Consider the following 23,998-nt stretch of genomic DNA (forward strand, 5'->3'; position numbering starts at 1 on the left):
GCCTATTTAAAAAATTAGATCTATTCATGAGTATTGTTTTTTTAAAAAAGTTTAATGTCTATCTTAGAGAGAGAGAGAGAGAGCAGCAGAGAGAGATGGAAACACAGAATCCGAAGCAGGTTTTAGGCTCTGAGTTGTCAGCACAGAGCCCGATGTGGGGCTTGAACTCAGGAACCATGAGATCATGACCTGAGCTGAAGTTGGACACCTAACCAACTGAGCTACACAGGCAGCCCTATAAATTTTATTTCTAATTATTTGTTGCTGGGATGTAGAAATACAACTGATTTCTGTATGTTGACTTTGTAACCAGAAATCTTAAAATACTTATTTATTTATTTTCACAATTTATTTGTAGGGTTTTTTTTTTTTACATTTTCTATTTATGTGGTATTTTTGTGAACAATAACATTTTTATTTAATTTTTAAAATTTTTACTTATTTACTTTGCGAGAGAAAGAGAGAGAGAGAGACAGAGACAGAGAGAGACAGAGAGTGCATGCACATGAGTTAGGGAGGGGCAGAGAGCAGAGAAGAGAGAAAATCCCAAGCAGGCTCAGTGATGTCAGGGCAGAGCCCAGCCTGGGGCTCGGTCCCAGGAACTGTGAGATTATGACCTAAGCTGAAACCAAGAGTCTGACGCTTAACCAGCCGAGCCACCCAGACGTTATTTAATTTTAATTTTAATTAATTAATTTATTTGTGAATCTTATTGCCCTGGTTAAAACCTCTAGAGTAATGATGACTAGAGGAAGTGATAGTGTTAATGAAAGAGTTATTCATGACTTTTGTGAAAATAGTAAGGCAGACTTTATTCAGGACTGTCATAATTAGTGCAGGGCCACTGTGGTGGGGTTTTGCATTAAGGAAGAGAGGTAAGGCTCAACTCAAAATACAACAAAGAAAAATGTGGATTTAGAGCCAGCCACAGGGCAAGGTTTGGGAGAAGGGGCCAGTGGATGAGAAATTACTAAAAGTGTAAGGCATTTCTTCACCAACTTGATCTAATAGAACTCTCCCTGTGAAGGCTGGCCAGGGTGATCAGATATTACGTGAGAGATGGTGGAAGATGAGAAATTTGTTTAGATAATGAGAGTGGATGAGGGATTCTGGCTAAACTGACTTAGCAGGATTCTTGCTAAAACCAGATTCAACAGAATGGAGGCAGAAGCCCAAGATTTAGGCTTCTTGAACAGAGACTCTTGGTCAGCAGAATAAATTCTTTTTATGTGTCATTGCATTTGGTTTGCTCTTACTTTGCTTTGGAGTCTTGCATGTGTGTTCATTACAGAGATTGGTCCATACTATTTTGTTCTGAATTTCATTGACAGATATTGGGATTGAGGATATGCTAATATCCTAACATGAAGTATCATTTTTTCTATTCCTGGGAAGAGTTCATGTAAGTTTGCCAGGAATTCTTGTTGAAATATTTGAAAGAATTCCCTGGTTAAACTATTGTGGACTGGAGTTTTCTTTGTGGGAAGACTTTCACTTATGGATTAAATTTCTTTAATGGATTCAGGAATACTCAGATCTTTTATTTATTCTATGCCAGTTTTGGTAAACTATACTTTTTTTTTTAAATGTTTTTATTTATTTCTGAGGAGAGAGACAGTGTGAGCAGAGGAGGGTCAGAGAGAGGGAGACACAGAATTTGAAGCAGGCTTCAGGCTCTGAGTTAGCTGTTAGCACAGAGCACGATGCGGGGCTCGAACCCATGAACCATAAGATCATGACCTGAGCTGAAGTCGGACGCTCAACCGACTGAGCCACCCAGCTGCCCCTGGTAAACTATACTTTTAAGAAATTTGTCTATTTATTCTGAGCATTCAAGATTATTCACAAAAGTTGTTGATGTTGTCTTCTTATTATCTTTGTAATGACTGCAGAAATTGTACAAGTGCTGTCTTTTTCTCTTTGATATTAGTGATCTGTGCCCTTTACTTATTACTTTTTCTTTTATAAATCAATTTTTATTTTATTTTTTTAAATGTTTATTTATTTCTGAGAGACAGAGGGAAACAGAGTGTGAGTAGAGGAGGGGCAGAGAGAGAGGGAGGCACAGAATCAAAAGTAGGCTCCAGGCTCTGAGCTGTCAGCATAGAGCCCAACCTGGGGCTTGAACTCATGAACGGTGAGATCATGGCCTGAGTCAAAGTCGGACACTTAACGAACTGAGCCCACCGAGATCCCTACTTTTTCTTAGTGTCGCAAGAAGGTTATAAATTTTATTAATCTTTTAAAATAACTACATTCTTACTCAAAGAGGTTACTGCTTGTCTTCTAGGATTTTTATGGCTTCAGGTCTCACATTTAGGTCTTTAATCCACTTAGAATTTTTTGCTTTGTAAATGTTGTAATAAAGTGGCCCAGTTTTTTTCTTCAGCATGTTGTTGTCCAGTTTTCCCAGCGTCATTTGTTGGAGAGACTGTTCTTTTCCAATTGGATATTCTTTCCTATTTTGTCAAAGATTAATTGACGGTATAATTGTGGGTTTATTTCTGGATTTTCTATTCTTTTCCATTGATCTATGTGTCCATTTTTGTGCGAGTACCATGCTATTTTGATTACCACAGCTTTGTAATATAACTTGAAGTTTGGAATTGTGATGCCTCCCCCTTTGGTTTTCTTTTCAAGATTGCTTTGGCTATTCAGGGTCTTTTGTGGTTCCATACAAATTTTAGAATTGTTTGTTCTAGTTCTGTGGAAAATCCTCTTGGTATTTTGATAGGGATTGCATTAAATGTGTTGGCTGTTTTGGGTAGGATAGACATTTTCACAATACCTGTTGTTCCAGTCTATGAGCATGGAAATCTTCCCATTTCTTTGTGTCTTCTTCAATTTCTTTCAGCAGTGTTTAGTTTTCAGAGTACAGGTCTTTCACCTCGATCAGGTTTATTCCTAGGTATCTTATTATTTTAGGTGTAATTATAAATTGGATCGATTCCTTGATTTCTCTTTCTTCTGCTTCATTATTGGTATATAGAAATGTAACAGATTTCTGTGTATTGATTTTGTATCCTGCGACTTTACTGAGTTTATCAGTTCTAGCAGTTGTTGGTGGAATTTTTCAGGTTTTCTATATATAGTATCATGTCATCTGCACATAGTGAAAGTTTCACTTTTTTCTTACCAATTTGGATGCCTTTTATTTTATTTACTTATTTATTTTTTGTATGATTGCTGTGGCTAGGACTACCAGTACTATGTTGAATAACAGTGGTGAGAGTGGACATCCCTGTCTTGTTCCTGACCTTAAGGGGAAAAGCTCTGAGTTATTCACCATTGAAGATGATGTTAGATGTGGGTTGGGATTACCTTCTTTTTGTCTGAAGGATTCCCCTTAGTATTTCCTTTCTCATAGATCTACTAATTACACATTCTTGCTATTTCTATTTTTATAAAAATGTATTTGGCTTTCATTCATATTTTAAAATCTTCTGAGCAAAATATTCTAGATTGGTAAATTATTTATGTTTACCACTTTATTTATTATTATTATTTTAAAGTTTATTTATTTATTTTGAGTGAGAGGGAGAGAAAGAAGGAGAAGGGGTGGTGCAGAGAGAGAGGGGGAGAGAGAATCCCAGGCATGGTCCCCTGACAGTGCAGAGCCGGATATGGAGCTCGACCCCACAGACTATGAGATCGCGTCCGGAGCTGGAATCAACAGTCAGAGGCTTAACTGTCTGAGCCACCCAGGAGCCCCTTTTTCAGCACCTTAAAATTCATGTTATTGTCTGGCTTCCATAATTCCTGCTAAGAAGTCAGAAGAGATTTTTTGTTCTTCTTTCTGTTTTTCAAGATTTTTACTTTGTCTATGTTTTTCTATGGTGTTGCTTTTGAGATTTTTTTGTTTGTATTCATCTTGTTTGGGTTCTGAGATATTCTTGAATTTGTGGCTTGTTTTTCATGTTTTGGAAAGTTCTCAACGAGTCTTTAAATATTTTCTGATCAGTTATCTCTCTTCTTTCTCCACATTTCATGCATCTTTTTCATATTTTTTCTCTATATTCATGTCTCCACTCTGCATCAATCTGAACATTTTTTACTGATTTTTTTTCAGTTCACTGATTTTCTCCATTGTTTTCTTTAAATGGCTTTTGTAGTCTAATTTTAGTTATTATATTTTTCAATTTTAGAATTTCTACTGGGGTATTTTTTATAGATACAAGTTTACAGAAAGTAAAACTATCTTATTCTATATTTTATTGAGTTCACTAACTATAATTTCTTTAATGTCTGTATGAAAATCCTATTGTGTGAACACCTTTGGAGAAGCTTCTATCATTTTTTTTCTTTTGGTTTTTGATCATTTGTTATCTTGTTGTGGCATGAATTGTAATTTTTTACCGTTTATTTATTTTCGAGAGACAGAGAGAGACAGAGCATGAGTGGGGGAAGAGTAGAGAGAGAGGGAGACACATAATTGAAGCAGGCTCCAGGCTCTGAGCTGTCAGCACAGAGCCTGACACAGGGCTCGAACCGATGAACCACGAGATCATGACCTGAGCCGAAGTCGGACACTTAACTGACTGAGCCACCCAGGTGCCCCGGATTGTTTTTTTTCTTTTTTAATTAAATGCTCGATATTGTGTATGGAAAATTTCAGAGGCTCTGAATGACACTACTTTCCTGGAGACAGGATATATTTTTCTTCTTGCAATTATATAACATGAGAATTGATCCAAGTAAGCTAGGTTCTGGCCTTACTAGGGCTTATTTTTTATGTGTTTCCTTACTTCTGGGGCATAGCCTTGTAACATTCTCAACCTAAAACCCGGGCTTAATCCCCGGGTAGTTTCATGATGAACTCTGAGCTCTAATTTATCTTCCCCTGCTACCATAAGAATGCCTAAAACTTTGCTTAGATTTTGAATTTCTTAGCAGCTGCTTTGATATTTTTTCCCCATTAGCTAGCTCCATGAATCCACAGTTAAGAATCAGGGAGTAATTGGGCCAAATTGCATGAGTAATTTTGGGCATACTTTTCTTTGGTGCCCTTTTCTCTGGACCCCTTGGCTTCTGGCTGCCTTCGTCACCTTTAATTCCAATTTTTGTCTTTGTTTCAGTGAGACTGCTGCGATTCTATTTGCTTTCTATTTGTCCTCGGTGTCCCTTGCTGCAGATTGTCAAAACCCCAGAGGACAGATGTGGCCATAGAGTATGGCTCGTCTGAGTACGTTTTCTTTCCTTTTTGGGATTCTGACCCCTTAATTCTTGTCTGCCTTGGTTGATCTCTGATAGTTTCAAAAAGTATATTTCTAAAATGTATTTTAACTGGTTTTTAGGTTTTTTTCACTAGAAGGGTTAGTATGACATAAAGTAGTCATAATTACGGGGACTATTCTATTCATTTTGAAGGCTGCACACAATTTCAAGTTTTGGCTATACCAATTATTTAGTCCCCTCTTGGACTTCTAGTCTCTTTCTGAGTTTTCGCTATTAAGAACAATGCTACATTGATACTCTTGTGACATAATTTCAGGCAACTTTTACAAGTATTTCTTTAGAATAAATCACTTAGAGAGAATGGCTTATATCACTTTTGCCCATTTTCTGTTGACCAGAACCTAGTTATAGATTCAACCTAATTGCTGGTGGACCTGGAAATTTAGACTTTTTGTATGTACAGGAAGAGCAAATGGCACGGAAAATGCATAATTATCTTTGCTACTGACTGCTTCCTAACTAGTCTGTATCTTTAGACTCTTTCTCTATAATCCATTGACTATATTATCACTTGACTTAATATCTTTAAGTATCACTTCATGAGAACCACCAATAGATCAAAATCTTTTTGAGTCTTTCTTTAACTTTTTAAAAAATGTTTATTTATTTTTGAGACACAGAGAGAGAGACATAGCATGAGTGGGGGAAGTGCAGAGAGAGAGTAAACACAGAATCTGAAGGAGGCTCCAAGCTCTGAGCTGTCAGCACAGAGCCTGACACAGGGCTTGAACTCACAAACTGCAAGATCATGACCTGAACCAAAGTTGGCTGCTTAACTTACTGAGCCACCCAGGCACCCCGAGTCTTTTTTTTTTTTTTTTAAGCTTAGAGAAAGAACTCCTAACTTCTTTTTTTTAAATTTTTTTCTACAGATAGTTTATTGTCAAANAAGAACTCATGACTTCTAACAAATGTATTAAGTGACAGAGACTGAAAGGATGACAGTTTGTTTTGTTTCTCTGAACCTAGTTCTCTTATCATCTTGCCCTGATAATTACTTTTTTTCATTTTATTGATGTAAGTGAGAAGATGTGAAGGGTTCAGAGGGGCCCTTGTGTACAGTTGGGTAGAGATGATCACACTTCCTGAGGCCAGCTCTTCCCAAACACCAGTGCAGCTGCAAGAGCAAAGGCAGAGGTGAGAAAGGCAGAAAAGTATAGGATTAACGTTGGTTCTGCTACATCTGGCAATTAGCCCTTGGTCTGACTCGTCAGTCTTTCTGTGTGTCTGTGTTCCCAGCTGTATTACACAGGTCTGACTATGGGATGACATGGAAGCCATATTATCATGACTCTCCAATCTCCATTTTTAAAAAAATCATGAAAGGACAGGGCTTGGCTTTGGGAAAGACAGGAATCTGAGCCATAAGGCAACTGTAGGTGATGTGTGTGTGTGTGTGTGTGTGTGTGTGTGTGAGTTTGTGCTCTCCCTTGTGCGCATGTATCTGGCATCTCAGCCCTCAAAGCTGAAGACACCATCTCCAGCACATTTTTATTTATTTGGAGTCATTCAGATCAATCTTCATAGAAGCAGTCACACTTCAGAGTCCTGACTTTGTTAAGTGCCTCCTCAGCTCTCTGCTAGAAGATCTAGTTTAAGGCCTCACAAGTGGATCTCTTGAGGGTTGTTTGTTTTTAATCTGCTGCGAGAGGAACAGCCTGGTGGGAGTCCTGCAGCCTTAGTATATCCACTGTCCTCTTTAAGAAATGGGAGTCCTCCAGGTTCATTATCTGGTGCTTTTTGGACCATTAGGTTGTCCTTTCACAGACAGGGATTAAAAAGCCCAGTGATAGAACCTGTGTATAGGCATAATCCCTGAGTACTTTCTCTGAAATAACACAGCATTGACCACAATAAAAAATCATTGACGTTGTTTGGCAATAGAGTATTCTTGGTTTGAAAGTAGGTGTCAAGAGGCAAATTGCGCTGTTAGGATCCCACTTCTGCTCTTTATTAGTTCTGTGACCTGAGGTAAGTTGCCTGAAGTATTCATGTCTCAGTCTTCTTGAATACACACTGAGAAAATAATGGTACTATCTCTATAGGCCCCTGTGAGGATTAAGTGAGATAATTTGTAAAAAAGAGTTTGAACAATGCCTGGCATGTAGGAAGCCCTATATAAATGTTAGATAGCCTTGTTATAAATAATGACTAATTATTCTATCACTTAATTTATGTAATACTCCTCTAAGAGACATATTTCACTTTTACATATGAGGAAATTAAGACAGAACAGTCAAGGAACTTGGCCTAGCTAACCATATTTAATGTTACAGAATTGGAACTTAAAACCAGGCAATCTAGATAAAGAGGACTGAATAATGAAGGAAATGTGATGCTTCATCCCAAGAGGAGTTACACTACAACATAGAAGCTGGGCACTCTAATGCCACTTGATTGTGGTTTCTGCTGACCTTTCTTGGATTCATCAAGGTTTGGGCTATTGATAAAGGCTACATAATTTGGGGTTGAGAACTTGGAGTCTGAAGTCAAACAATGTGGGTTCAAACTCCAATTCTGCTTCTCAGCAGCTGTGTGACCTTTAACTTACTTAAACTTTGTAAGCCCAAAGTTCTTGATCTGCAAAATCCTAAAAATGCTGTTGTATGTTAATGCGTGTAAAATACTTAGCAAAATATCCTAGGATCATATAAAGTTGCAGAAGGGCGCCTGGGTGGCTTAGTCGGTTAAGCGTCTGACTTTGGCTCAGGTCATGATCTCACGGTTTGTGGGTTCGAGCCCCACGTTGGGCTCTGTGCTGACCGCTAGTTCAGAGCCTGGAGCCTGTTTCAGATTCTATATCTCCCTCTCTCTCTGACCCTCCCCTGTTCATGCTGTGTGTGTGTGTCTCTCTCTCTCAGAAAAAAAGAAAGAAAGAAAGAAAGAAAGCAAGCATTAGCTATTGTGGTAGATTCCACACTGGCCCCAATTCTTTTCCCTTTCTATATTGATACTCTTTTCCATGTAACTTTTTAGTGTCTTCCACTAGGTGTCTGGATTCAGCCATATCATATTCTTCAGTCAATAGAATGCGGTGGGAATGACGGTGTGCTCGTTCTAAATCTCTTATATCCTGATCATCACAATGAGAACATGTAGATGTAGTGCAGGTAGGAAACGTGTGGAACTGGACTGAGTCATAGCATGCGATGTAGAACTGGGATTTGAATCCAGGTCGATCTGGCTTGATAACTAAAGCTCTTCTCCACTTGGCTGGTCTTCATGGTATTAGTACTGCTACATGGAGAACTTAGGGACAGATATAAGACAGGTTTTTGTGCATTTTTTTGCATTAGATTGGATGGCCAAGAAACACTGCAGAATGAACTTATGTTTAACCAGATTGTAACTACAACAAGAGTAATAAAGAGAGAAAGAAGAAGAAAATGTGTACATATGAGAACAAAATAAATTTTATAACATGTACATAGATAACGTGGAGTGCCTCCTCTGGACACATCTAACATGTATCTTCTTTTATAACATGTGAACCCACATTTGATAAGTTATGCCTCCTTGACGCTTTACAGATCCACCAGCCAGAAAGGAGTTAGGCACAGTTGTGCTTGGAGCCAGAAGATGGGGTAAAATAAAGAAAGTGATTAGCTTTTTGTTCTAGTTCTGGGAAGGAGACTCTAAACCCTTGGAATTTCCTTAGTAATAGGAGCGTCCTTGTTATTTATGAGCCCCTCAGTCAGACGTACCTGAGTTTATGCTAATGAGGGGACTCACCCTTGGAATTTCCTTAGTAATAGGAGTGTCCTTGTTATTTATGAGCCCCTCAGTCAGACGTACCTGAGTTTATGCTAATGAGGGGACTCAGGATGTGGGCTGGTCCAGTTGGAAAGGCAAACCAGGTAATTAGAGAGTTGGGGCTTTGAGCCAGATCTCTCAGTAACCAGGGAGGGAGGGAAGAGAGGGGCTAGAGATTGCGTTCAATCATGTGGCCAATGAGTCCATCAACCATGCCCTCGTAATGAGTCCCCAATATAACTTTTGAACGTGGAGGCTTAGTGGGGCTTTCTGGTTGGTGAAACATCAGTGTGCCGGAGGGGTGACCTATCCTGATGCCACAGGTTGAGAACAAGAGGCTCTGCATTCAGGACCCTCCTAGACTTAGCCCTGTGAGTTTCTTCATTCCCCTGGTCCTGATTTATATCCTCTATAATAAAACTGTAGTCATAAGGGTAGAGTTCATGAGTTGTTTTAGCAAATTATCAAAACTGAGGGGTGTCATGGGAACCTCTGGATATGTAGTGAATCAGTCAGAAGTGCAGGTGTCCTGGGGCCTCCCAAATTGGTGGCAGGGGTCTAAAGTGAGGGCAGTCTCATTGGAGACTGTGCCTCTAACGGTGGAGTCTGACACTTCCTCTGCATGCTTAGCGTCAGAACTGCACTGCAATATTGCAAGTGGCCTTGGTGACTTGATGTACTTTCTTTAAAAAATTAGTATTTTTATTATCTACTACTAATGTGTGTATATATATGCATCCTTATTAAAATTGGAGTTTTAGACATGTTGAAATGCCCTTTTCCCATCTCCTCTCTTGTCTAATTTTCCTTCTTCTCAAAGTAAACAATTGCTTACTTTGTTATGCAGTTTTCCAGTTCTTCTGAGGCATTTGCTGACATGTCTCCATAGACAACAAAAGTGTTATTTTGTGTTTGTGGTTTTTTTGTTTGTTTATTTTTAAACGTTTATTTACTTTTGAGAGAGAGAGAGAGACAGAGCATGAATGGTGGAGGGGCAGAGAGAGAGGGAGACACAGAATCTGAAGCAGGCTTCAGGCTCCAAGCTGTCAGCACATAACCTGATGTGGGTCTCAAACTCATGAACTGTGAGATCATGACCTGAGCCAAAGTCAGAGGCTTAGTCAGCTGAGCCACCCAGGCATCCCAGCATTTTAAAAATTATTGCAAAAAAATTCAGACATATAAGAAGTAGAGAGCATCATATAATAAATGACTTCCATGTAACCCTGAGGCAATTTCAAGTTAGCAACTCATGACCAATGTTACACCGTGTGTGCCTCTATCCACCTCCTCCTCAAACCCACAAACTGGGAGATCATGACCTGAGCCGAAGTCAGATGTTTAACTGACTGAACCACCCAGGTGCCCCATATTTGTGTTTTATTTGACATGAAAAGTGTCATATTTGTACATCCATCTAAAGTTTTCTTTCCATCAACAATACTTTTTGGACACCTAATATTTATAGAAGTGCCACAATAAGATCAAAACAAGGCAAAACACCTTTGCCCACCCATTCCCCTGTTGATGGATATATATAGGTTGTTTCCTAACTTTAGGTATCATTTGAGATAATGATGTAATGAACATCCTTGGACCCAAGTTGAGTGTTTCTCAAGGAGGTTATCTTTGAATGAATGTGCTATGTGCCTTTGAAAATGCTGGTGCCTTTCAATGATCTGATTTGATCCTTTTAGAAACAGTTTATTTAGTGATGATTTGATGATTTAGAATCAATGCCTGAAAGTTATAGCCATGATACACTACAAGGAACAATTTGTTGATAGATAGGCTGGCTATAAATTGACTGTCAGGGAGAGAAAGTTTTTGGCTAGAGGAGAACATTATATTTTTGTTTATTGTAAATTGTAAGATAATTGAGAAAGTGTGATTTTGAAGGGGAAAGAATAAATAGTTAATGCTGTGATTTTGCAACTTACAGTCAAATATGTTTGCATATGTCATGAATGAGTGTGTGTGTGTACGTGTGTCTGTCTGCACACAAGCACAATTATATATACAAGGGGACTGTAATTTATTATTTTTTATTTTTTTAAATGTTTTATTTATTTTTGAGACAGAGAGAGACAGAGAATGAGAAGGGGAAGGGCAGAGAGACAGGGAGGTACAGAATCTGAAGCAGGCTCCAGGCTCTGAGCTGACAGCACAGAGCCCAACACAGGGCTCAAACCCAAGGAGATGAGATCATCACCTGAACCGAAGTTGGAAGCTTAACTGACTGAGCCACCCAGGTGCCCCAGGGGGACTGTAACTTCAAGATGAGGTGTGGTGTTCCTGATTTTCTACCCTAACTCTGGCAAGTGTTATTTACAGAATAACTGTGAGTCTGCCCAGGCTGTTAGATTGAGTGACTTCAACAACAGACATTTATTACTTATTTCTGGAGCCTGGGAAGTCCAAGATCAAGATAAGTTTCACTTATAAAGGCACTTATAACTTCCTCTTTTTTAAAGTTTATTATTTATTTATTTATTTATTCATTCATTCATTCATTCATTCATTTATTTTGAGAGAGACAGAGAGATCGAGAGGGGGCGGGGCAGAGAGAGAGAGGGAGAGAGAGAGAATCCCAAGCAGGCTCTGCATTGTCAGTGCGAAGCTTTATTCGGGGCTCAAACTCACGAATTGTGTGATTATGAGATCATGACCCGAGCTGAAACCAAGAGTCAGAAGCTCACCCGACTGAGCCACCCAGCTGCCCCTTTCAACTTCCTCTTTTAAGGGCTGAGGGCCCTAATTTATAATCTCATCTAAACCTAATTATCATCTAAAGACGCTATCCTCAAAACACATTTTGTTGAGTGTTAAGAGTTCAAAATATAAATTTTGAGGGGACATAAATACTCAGTTAATAAAAAAGTGGTTACATCCTCTATCCCAAGCCCTTAGGAGAATGGCCTCAGTACTTCCTTCTGTGACATGTGTACAAAGATTTTCATGTGGTTCACAAACTTGTGGTTCATGACTCTTGCCAAAGTCTATTTCTTGTTTACTCTCCTTTCCCACCTATGATGGTTATGGAGCAGTGTTCTATACTTATCTTGGGATTTCCTTTTTAAGGCTCCAATGTGATTCCATCAGCCAGATAGTTCAAAAATTCTGATGGGATCCCAGGGCATTGGTACTATTATTTATAAACAGAGATAAGCATCACAGCTTTGGACACCGGGGCAGATTTCAGCTCAGCACAGACCTTTTCTTTTCTTCAAGGCTCAGTCCCAGGAGAGGAAGCCCAGAGTGATTCTGACCCCTTTGTCTTGCAAAATATCTCTCAGTTTCTTACTTTTGGGTAATCCTGTCTTTAGGCAGTTCTCTAACCTTGTACTTGTGAAAAGAGTGACAGTCTAGGGGATGACAGTAGAGATGCCGCCTGTGGTCAGCAGAGTCTTCCTTACATGAAGGGAAGAAAGGAAAGAGGATTGAGTCTGGATGCACAGATTCTTCCTCCTCCCTTGCATTATCTGGCCGCTTATTCTCTCTTCCATTGGTATGTTCATCATAGTTGTTCCTTTCTTAGGTCAGTTTCCCACAATATTACCTCCCAGGATTCATGGTAATGTTAATGACAGCCATTTATACTAACAGCTAACATTTGCCAAGTATCTCCTTAGTTACAGGACCTGCCTATTTACATTTAATTTTCTTACCAATCCTAAGAGATTGGCCCTAATGTTATCCCCATTCCACAATGGAGAAAACAGGGGCTCAGAAAGACTATAGAGTTGTCTGAAAGTCTCCCAATCAGCAAGTGGCAATGCCAGGATTTGTACCCAGGCAGTCTCACTCCATTTTTTAAATTACTACTCAGTTCTTCATAAACTGGGAATTTCACTTAGCATCCAATATTATTTGATTCTTGTAACAGTAACCTTAAAGTGAGGAATATGAAGCCCACTTTTCAGATGAAATTGCCAGCCTTGGCAAAGTTAGCCCTAACTCACCAATAAGTGGAGGAACCCCCTGAAATCTTCCTTTTTCATTAGGCTGCCTCAATTTACTTTCTTCTTGTTGCGTTGAATTGGATCAGAGTCTCAAGGTCTTCCATCCCAAGCTAGAAAAGAAACTGTGAAATGCAGAATGTGTCTGTTTCATTGACTTTTTTCCAGTTCCGTTCTTACTTTTGTGACCTTGTGGGTCCCATTCCATTATCATTGCCCCCTTTGTAGGATGTGGTTCAACATTGCCCTCTGGTCTTCTGGCTTCTTGCTTCTGCCCTCAAGCTACAGCCTACCAATCTACATTTTAAAGTTGTCACAAGTTATGTTCGAATTTCCAGAGTCCTTGCCTCCTTAAGGAACATTGGATCTAATTTTAAAATGATTTATCGTTGCAATTTGTGCTAATATCATTATAAATCATCAATTTACATAGACTGAAGATCTGATTAATTCAAATGTATTCATTTATTTTCGATTAATATGCACCCAGTGACTAACCTCTGTATTCATTTACACACAAGATTAAAAACAGATTATTACATCCAAACAAGTACCTACCCCAAGCAGCTTGAGTAGAGTTGCCCATTTCCAGTGCTGGCCTGGTAGCTAGAGGATTCCTTCTGTAATCCTGAAGGGGTCAAAGGAAGGTACATCCCTTCTGGCATGTCATCACAGCACAAGGCCTTGAGCTTCTCACTCTCAGACTGACGCTGTTGCTGGCACTGCCTCTGGGCACAATGACACTTGCTAGCCTTGGTTTTCCAATCTATAGAGACATAATGAGTATTGACAAAATGCCTAGTATACGCTCAATCATATCATGGGGCTTTACAGATTCTAACTCATTTAATCTTTGCAACAACCCTATGAGGTACTAATACTGCCCTGTTTTACAGAAGGGGGAACTAAGGCTTAGAAAGATAGTAACTTACCTAAGATCAAGCTAGTAAGTGTTATAGCTAGTAGTGTTAGAGATAGGATTTGAACCTCCAAAATCTGGTTCCCCAGTCCATGTTCTTAGCCATTCTTTTATGAGGCTTTAGGATCAATGCAGAATTATGCAAGAATTGAAAGGGCCCTTAGAGATTTCTCCAAAATATTTCTAATGCTACTTATTGAAATAGACACTCTGAGTGGGTGAAACCATGCCCAGCACTTACTATGAAATCTCAAGATACTCAGTCTAGTTCTGGATAAAAGGCAGTTGATCAATAGATGTGTTTCAATTAGCTCTTGATTATTTTCCCTCCCTAATGGAATTACTTCTTTAGGATGAAGATATTTGATTAATGCCTAGAATTTTGGAGTTGTAAGATATGAGTTTGGTCTCCACTTTCGTTAGTCTTTGTTCAGCCACTATGCATACAGCCCCTGGGGGAGCTTTAGTTTTCTACTCTGTTAAGCAATCATCTTATTTCCCTGACTGGCTTCTTTGGTTTGAGCTGTGAGCTACTCTGACACATCAGCTGATTCCATAATGCCATTTTATAGGTAGCCCAGGCCTCATTAGCCTGGACCTGAGTTTTTACCCCCTGCAGTTTTTCCTAAGTGCTTCACTACTGAAGGAGAGTCCAGGAAGCAGGTCACCTGTTTCCAATCTGTTAAAAGTTTATAGGCAAAGGCTTTGGGTTGACTTGAAACACAAAATATGATTAATGATTTGGAGTACTAATGGAATGTTGGCCCTGCAAAAATGCCTTTCTATATATTTCCAAAAAGGCCTTTCTTACCTAAGACCTTGAATTTTAAATTATATTCCTAGGTCCACTTTTTATCGTCTAAACAGATCTGTCGGCCACCTATGGTGTGAAAAACATTTTGCCTTGTGGGAGAGGAATGTTAACAATAATAAATACATCATAAACTTGTAGAGTTTTTTCAAAGTATTTTCATGTACTGTATTGTATCATCGAGAGTGCAGTGAAATAAGAGACCAAAGCTTGAATCAGATTTTATCATGACAAAATGACCTTGGATAAGTCACTGTCTTTCCTTGGGTATCAATTTACCTATCGGATTTGGGACCTGAACTCTGCTCTTCTGTGACAGTTTGATATTTTGTCTTATTTAGAGTGGAAGCTCTAGTTCCTCACACATTGAAAGGCACATGCTAGGTGTTCAACAATCTTGAACTGAACAAAAATTACACCAAGCGCTTTAAATCGCAGGCTCTGACATCAGACTGCTTGGGTTCAAATTCTGACTTAACTATTTAGTATCTAACAAGTTCTTTGATCTCTGTATCCCCATTTGTAAAACTGGGGTGGTTCACAGTACCTATTTCACAGGGTCAAGCAAGGAGTGAAGTAGTTAATAAATATAAGTGCTAGAGCAGTGACTGGCACATAATAGGTGCTCAGTGAATACCAGTGGCTCTTGGCTGGTTAAGAAACATGGGGGTACCTGGGTGGCTCAGTCGGTTGAGCGTCTGACTTCAGCTCAGGTCATGATCTCACGGTTCGTGGGTTTGAGCCCCACATCAGGCTCTGTGCTGACGGCTAGCTCAGTGCCTAGAGCCTGTTTTGGACTCTGTGTCTCCCTCTCTCTCTGACCCTCCCTTGTTCACACTGTCTCTATTTCTCTCTCAAAAATAAATAAAACTTAAAAAAAAAGAAACATGGAACACAATTTCACACAGAATGCAGAACCCTGATGTGGATCCATGGTTTCTATAAATCCACCTCAGGTACTGAGGTCCAAAGAGTAACTGAGCAGAGGGCAGGACCAGATGTGGGGCACAAAAAAGGAGTTCTCTGGACCACTAGAAGAGTTGCAACTTTGTTTTGGAGATAAGCATGTTTAAAGGGCAGAAGGAAGGCTATAAAATGAAAAATGGCTAACGATGTTGGAGTTTGAGAGCCAGGTCTCTGGGAATAATGCTCATTCTGATGACCCAAGCGTCAAATTTATTTTTCTGTAGGTGATTGTCCTTTCTTTGTTTTTGTTTTCTTAATTTTTAGAGACTTAGTTTTTTAAAAAAAAATTAACGTTTTATTTATTTCTGAGAGAGAGGCAGCATGAGCAGGGGAGGGTCAGAGAGAGGGAGATACAGAATCTGAAGCAGGCTCCAGGCTCTGAGCTAGCTGTCAGCATAGAGCCCGACGTGGGGCTCGAACCCATGAACTGTGAGATCTTGACCTGAGCTGAAGTCAGATGCTTAATTGACTGAGACACCCAGGCGCCCCGAGGCTTAGTTTTTTAAGAGCAGTTTCAGGTTTATAACACAGTTGAGAGAAGATTTCCTGTATATCCCCTGACCCCACCCCTGCATCTCCTTCTACCTTATCAACATCACTCACCAGAAATGTACTTTTTATTTTTTAAACCAAGTATGAGCCTCCACTGACACATCATAATCACTCAAAGTCCAGGGTTTACTCTTGGTGTTGTACATTTTATGAGTTTGGGCACACGTATAATGGCATATATTTATCATTGTGATATCATACACAGTATTTTTGCTTCCCTAACATTCTCTTTGCTCTGTGCATCTCTTCCTCCTTTACCCGTCTCTCCCCCAAACCCCTATCTCTGATCTTTTATTGTCTCCAGAGTTCTGCCTTTCCTAGACTGTCATATAGCTGGAATTATAAAGTATGTGTTCTTTCAGTAATATGCATTTAAGGTTCCTCTATGTCTTTTTTTGTGGCTTGATAGCTCATTTCTTTTTAGTGCTGAGTAATAATCCATTGTCCAATAATCTATAGGAATCCATTCGCCTACTAGAGGAGATCTTGGTGGCTTCAGAGTTTTGGCAAATAGGCATTAAGCTGCTGTAAACTTCCATGTGCAAGTTTTTGTATGGATGTAAGTTTTTAACTCATTGAGTAAATGTTAAGGAGCATGATGGCTGGGTAGCATGGCAAGGGTATGTTTAGTTTTGTATCCTTTGTTTTTAAAAGCATTTGAGTTCTCTCGTCCAGAGTCTTGATATTACAGCATTTTGCAAATTTTCAGGGACCTTATTCCCCATGATGGACACTGGCCTTGCCATCCTTCCCCTATCTCTTCCTATCCTTCTTTAACATGCTCCTGTTAGTAAAAATCCAGTCATCTCCCATCCCATCAAGTCCTGAGTCCTGTGACTCCACACACCCGATTCTCTCTTTTTCCACTTTTGGGTCGAGGTGCCCTTGTCTCTTGCTGGAACTGTTACTATATAATAATCTCTTGCTAGTGTCTCTGCCTTTGGGATAGAAACCCTTCAAGGCTGATTTTAGAGCTTACACTTTTTTTAATAGTTTATTGTCAAGTGGTTTCCATATAATACCCAGTGCTCATCCCCACAAGTGCCCTCTTCCATGCCCATCACCCCCTAGAGCTTACACTTTTAATACCTCTGTTATGCAGTAGGAAAGAGATTAACTCCCAACTTCACTTATATATTTTTGGACAAGGTACTTAACTTGTCTTGTTCTGTTTTCGTATCTGTAGGCAATAATAATACCTCCCACCCAAAGTGGTTTTAGAGATTAAATACAATTGTCTATGTTAAGTAATTATCATAGTGTCTGCCTGATTCGAGGTCATCTCAAAAACTCAGTGTTGGGGCACCTGGGTGGCTCAGTCGGTTGGGCGTCTGGCTTTGGCTCAGGTCAGATCTCGTGGTCCGTGAGTTCGAGCTCCGCCTTGGGTTCTGTGCTGACAGCTCAGAGTCTGGAGACTGCTTCAGGTTCTGTGTCTCTCTCGCTCTATGCCCTTCTCCTGCTCTCTCTCTCTCTCTCTCAAAAATAATGAACAATAAAAAAACTCAATGTTATCAGTGTTGCTTATAATACAACCAACACCACCACCAACCACATATAAAGTAAAGCTGGAGGGAAGAACAGGTTCCAGATGTCAGGTATGTTTCAGTTCCAAGTGTCAGCTGGTCTCCAGCACCGCAATTTATGCTTGTTGAATTTTTAAGACCATGGGACATCTGAAACTCTAAGAGATATTAGTGGAGGGAAGGTTGCCGAGCCTGGTAAAGGGAGATGGCACGTGTCCATTTATTCACAAGTCTGTAAAAGAATTATTAAGAGTAATAAATTAGTAAAAAAAAAAGTTATAGCAATAGTTGTGTGACTACTTCTACTACCACTGCTATTACCACTGTGGGGACAGACACTGAGAAATTAGCCATCTTCAAGCTTGTTCCCAGAGCTGAAGAAGCAGAGCCAGTAGAAGGAATGGAATGGAACATACTCTGTTGCATCTCTGTCTAGCTTAGTCTTCCCAGCAACCCTCCACTACATTTTTATCATCCCTGTTTTATGTCTGGAGAGTCTGAAGCTCACAGAGTTGAAAATGACAGAGCTCAAAATTCTTCTAAGGAACCATGTTTCTCCTCTGGATTTGTGCTCAGCATTGGAAGCTCTTTCTAACAATATCACACCTCCAATAATGCAACGATTACATTAGGACCTAGGGAGATCCCCTCGCACAGGATTTGTTCAAGTGGAAGCTAAGGTGTTAGGAGGATTTGAGCATTGGAGGAGGGCTGGGATGAGACGGTCTTCCAGATTCTTCTGAGGCTGAGAGTCTAAGCCTTTGTGAAAGGCTGCCAGTGGCTGACAACCTTGGAGCAACACAGTTCTGTTATTATTCAGTTCTGTATTAAAACAGCTCTCCTATGCCCATTGGAAGCTCTCCAGTGCCACATCTTGAATAGAACCTCCAGTTTGTGAGAACATATTCAAAAATGCACTTGTATAGTTAATTAGTAACCTTTATCTATAAATCCCCTCAATGAAATTCCAGAGCATTAATTGGCCATGAAACTTCACAGAGGGACATTTTCCTTAGCTAAAGTCAGCATTTTCTAACTTCCTGTAAATATTCGCTCACATGAAGCAGTTAATAGATTTCCTCATGCAGAACATTCTTGGCCACCGATGGAAAAGTTCCCTAAAAGATGGATTGTTTTCCTGTGGCCTCCGGAAAACTGCTGGTTAGAATCTTTATGCTGCCTGACACCCCCAGTTAGTATCAAGCCTCAAAATACTGATTCCATTTACCCAAGGGACACAGGAGTGCTGAGGCATAGGGGCACATGTACCCCAATGTTCATAGCAGCACTTTCAACAATAGCCAAGTCATGGAAAGAGCCTAAGTGTCCATCAACTGACGAATGGATCAAGAAGATGTGGCTTATCTATACAATGGAATGCTACATGGCAATGAGAATGAATGAAATCTGGCCATTTGTAGCACCATGGATGGAACTCAGGGTATTATGGTAAGTGAAATAGGTCAGGCAGAGAAAGACAGATACCATATGTTTTCACTCATATGTGGAACAGGAGAAACTTAACAGAGGACCGAGGGGAGGAGAAGGGGAAAAATTAAAGAGAGGGAGGGAGGCAAACCATGAGAGACTCTTAAATACTGAGAACAAACTGAGGGTTGATGGGAGATGGGGGAGAGGGGAAAATGGGTGATGGGCAGGGATGTGGGCACTTGTTGGGATGAGCACTGGGTGTTATATGGAAACCAACTTGACAGTAAACTATAATAAAAAAAAATACTGATTCCAGAACCAAATAAAGATAGATCCATGAAAGGTCCCAATTTATTGTCTTACCAACCTTGACCTCCATGCTGGGCACAAGTCTAGGGACTTTCCATGTACTATAACATGACCTTCAAAGTAACCTTGCACAGAGTGTACTTCACAGATAAAGTTCCTGAGGCTCAAACCAGCTAGGTCCTAAGTGTTCAGTGTGATAGCCACTAGTCACGTATGGCTATTTAGATTTACATTTGCATTAATTACAATGAATAAGCTTAAAAATGCAATTCATCTGTCACCCCACCACATTTCAAGTGCTCATTCACTACATGTGGCTCATGGCTGCCATATTGGACAGTGCATATGAGAATATTACCATTATCTCAGGAAGTTCTTAGCACTGGCCTGGAAGTTCATTTAAATGGCAGAGCTGGGATCTAAGAAAAACACACCGTTGATGTTTTTGTGCGGTGCTGTGCTCCAGAGAAAGCAGAGTGTCGTCTATACCAGATGCTCTCAAACTCCTTAAGTGGGGGATGAATGAAATTAGCAGAAGCATCAGGATGGATACTTGGGGTCTGTGGGGTGTTGAGAGGTGAGCACTTGAAATAGACCTTGTAAGGTCCCCTGATGTCAACCAAGTTAACACAATTAACCAGTGTCAGGTCTTAGACCTCCATGTCACTTCATAGCTGTTTCCTTCAGAAACCCACACCGCTTTTCTATTAGAGTAAAAAGACAACATTATTTCAGCCAAATCGCTACAGATAGCTTGCCCACTGACTGATGGATCTTTCAAAGTGACATCTTGTAAACTGATCAGTGATCATGTAACCACCAGCAGACACGTTTACTGGGGTCGGTTCTCAGAGTCCCTTTCTACCCAGCGTCCCTTCTTGAGTTTGTGTGCAGCACATGGTTCTGGTGGAATCTTCTTCGTAACACTGTCGAAGTTCAGAGCCACCTCCAAACTCCGTAAGAAAAGCAGACGGAATATTTAGTGCAGTTGCTGGAGCCATAAAAGAAAAAAATTAACCAAGCTTATTAGGCTCCCTGTTTCTTTTCTCCCATAAAGGGAGCAATTGGCAATAAATGCCATTCTGCTTTTTAACAGATGAATGGCCTGGTCATGATAAATCCACTAGCATTTTCTGGGAGAAATATATTTTACTCCAGACAGTTTTAGTAGTGGGATCATATTTTTCAAAGAAGTAGTGAGGACACTTTAGTGAGGGTTAAACTTTTCAAACCAGTGTAAAGTCTGGGCCAAGGGAGGTCCAGCACCCCTGGGCTTAGATTCCCAAGTCAGGGGAAGGTACATTCATCCACGGTTCTTTCCCTCTCTTGACAGCTTGCCTACAGAGGCTTTACTTTTTATCCCTTCTGTGTTTTTATTTGATCTTACATTTCCTCCTGGGATTAGGGAATATACATGGATTACCTTTGTTCTTTTATATTTTATATATATATTTTTTTATTTCTAGGGGAGAGAGAGAGAGAGAGAGAGCGTGAGCAGGGGAGGGTCAGAGAGAGAGGGAGATACAGACTCTGAAATAGGCTCCAGGCTCTGAGCTGGCAGTCAGCAAAGAGCCCACCGCGGGGCTCAAACCCACGAACCATGAGATCATGACCTCAGTGAAAGTCAGACACTTAACCGACTAAGCCACCCAGGAGCCCCGGATTACCTTTGTTCTTAAGGTGGGGAAAGTAAGGCTCTGAGAGAGTCACTGGTCTGCCAAAGTCATATACCAGTGAGTCGGGCATCTAGGATTTGGGACCTAGTCTTCCCCTTTCCTACTTGTTTCATTCAATTTAGTTCTTATCCAGCAGACTGTGAAGGAAGTACCTGGGAGATAGGAAGTCTGGGTTCTAGGCACAGTTTTGCAGCCACCGGCTAGATGGCCTTGGGCAAATCATCTCCCTCTTATGTTATTTCTTGCTGTCGGCCTGATGGGTTCTGAATTTCCTGGGACTGACACATTTTCTGTAACATGGGACGTTTAGTTCGAAAACCTGAAAATGTCATGCCACCCTGGTTCTGGCGTTGATCCACTTTTATTCCATGAGCGCTCCTTGGACAGACTCATGTAATCCCCTGACTTTGAACACCAGCACGTCCTTACTCACCCATCCTGTGTACCTTTCCCAATGTCTCCCCTTAGCTGTGGTCCATCTGCATGATGGACGTGCTCACTGAGAGTGCCGCAGTTTTCTCTACCAGAGTGTGTTCCAGACTGCCCTCAGCCCCGTCTCTCTGCTACCCAGCCCCAGCCCCCCTCTCCAGTTTCATTTCCTATTTCTGCCCGTGGCCCTGACGTCCGTCCCGTGACCCAGCTGGCAGCTCAAGAGTGGTCTGAGAATGCCCCACTCACTCACCCCTCGTAGCAGTCTTCAAGTTCTATCCTTCCATCTTTCAATGGTTTCTTCAATCTGTCTGCTCACTCCATCTCAAAACCGCCTGCCTGAGTTCAGACCCGCATCGTCTCTTGCATGGACCGTCACGCCTGGCCCTCAGGCTTCTGTTATTGTTCCTTACCCTATTAATTCCACTTTGCACCCTATTTGATCAAGCAACTCCAGGTTTCCCTAAAAGTCCACTTTTTGAGGTATGGCTTTTGGCTGTGTGGCTCTCAGCCTGGTCCTCTAGAGCTCCCCCAAATTGTTAGATGTTTATAGCTCTTCATACTTCCCTTTTCTGTCCAAAGCGGCTGGTGTTTGTTTCTGTTGCTGACATCTAAAAGCTCTGAAGAATACAGCACGCAGTTCAAAGAAGGCTCGAAGAAGGCTGAAGCTTGGTGTGGGGGACAAAGGTGTCATCTGAGTCAGCTGAGAGACCATATCAAGGTCAGGACAAGATTTACTGAGTACAGCAGTTTCCCCTAAATGTGGGGAGCACTTGGCTGAGCTGGAAGTATCCTTCAGATGCTCATAGGTGGAGGGGTGCTGAGTCATCATCACACCTGGGGTGTGATCCAGGTGAGCCACTTATCTCAGCTTCGCTCCAGATAGGTTGAAGCTTCATGTTCATTCAGTGGAATGGTTCTTTGGCAAATCAACCAAACTCTCTAGCCTGAGCTTCTCATTCTGTAGATGGGAAAGTGATAGACCATTCTTTGTAGTGTAGAGGAGGAATTCCATCATTTCTGCATTCTGAGGGTAGAGGGGCCAATTGCAGAATTTGTGCTTTTTTATTATTCAGTGAACTCTTTGGCTACAAAAACTAAGATGCTGAACATACTTTGGAGTGGGGAGAATGACCAGAGGGATCTAAAATCATTTCATATAACACAGTGATAAGATTTTTAAGGTTCTTCATGGGGATCTTAGAGACTGGGGGTTGGGTGTCAGAGAGCTGGGTGAGGACGAGAGTTGGCACCTGCTCACTGGGGTGGGTGGGGTACAGATGACGGGTGAGGTGACCTTTTGGGAGAATCCAGGTCCCGGAAACATGGCAGGAGGTGTACACCTGGGAGACAGAGGGCCTGGGAAGGTTTGACTCATAAGCTGTAGAAGCAGTGATGGCCTAGAGTGAATTTCTTTTCTACTTCATGCTGCAAGGCCTTTTCATGTTCCTGAAGATTCCAGGACCACCTGCCTCACAGAGCAGCATTGTGTTTAGATGCTCTGTCTCCATCTTCCATAGGGTGAGGAGATGTAGAGAGAACAGAAGCCAGCCAGCAGAAGCATATGCAAGATGCCCACACAGGCTGGAGGAACCCAGGAGGAGGCATTTGGAACAGGAAGAGAGAGGCCACACACTGGAGGCTACATGCACCAGAAATTCCTTCTTCTCCAGTCCAGTCCACAGACATGTACAGGGGGCCTGCCTTTCCTGCAGAAACATGTAGGATGGGGACTTGTGTCACTGAATTTAAAAATTAGGGGGCACCTAGGTGACTCAGTCAGTTAAGCATCCGACTTTGGCTCAGGTCATGATCTCATGGCTTGTGAGTTGGAGCCCTGCACCAGACTCTGTGTGGACAGCTCAGAGCCTGGAGCCTGTTTCAGATTCTGTGTCTCCCTCTCTCTATGCCCCTCCCCCACTTGTTATCTCTCTTTCAAAAATAAACATTAAAAAAAACTTTAAAAAATTAAGGAAAACTCAGAGTCTAAAAGGAGAGACTTAAATTATATTTATGCCAGGTAGTTTATTGATCTATTCACAAAAGATTTATTGAGTCTCCACTCTGATTCAGATTTTTCCATATATGATTTCACAGGATCCTAGCCCAGCAGGTGAGCGTTGGTACTGTAATTAACTCCTGACCGATGAGGAAGCCGAGACTTTAGGAGTTAGGGCAATGGTCCTGGTCCTGTCTCCTCTTGGGTTAGTGTGCACCTCGTGTCTGCGGAGGTGTGAGAAGGTGCTTGGTCATGCAAGGCCCTGGGAAAATGCAAGAGTTTATTGCCAGGTTTTACTTCCTGGATGAGGAACCAGAGCAGAGAGGAGTCGAGGGAGGTGTGATGTCTACCTGTCTGGAAGGCTGCAGTGTCAAGGTCACAGATGTCATAGTGCTGGTGCTGCTTCCCCATGCAGCTGGCTCTGATTTTATGAAAT

This window comes from Crocuta crocuta, unplaced genomic scaffold, assembly GCF_008692635.1.
Source record: "Crocuta crocuta isolate KB4526 unplaced genomic scaffold, BGI_CrCroc_1.0 scaffold179, whole genome shotgun sequence".
Taxonomy (NCBI): domain Eukaryota; kingdom Metazoa; phylum Chordata; class Mammalia; order Carnivora; family Hyaenidae; genus Crocuta; species Crocuta crocuta.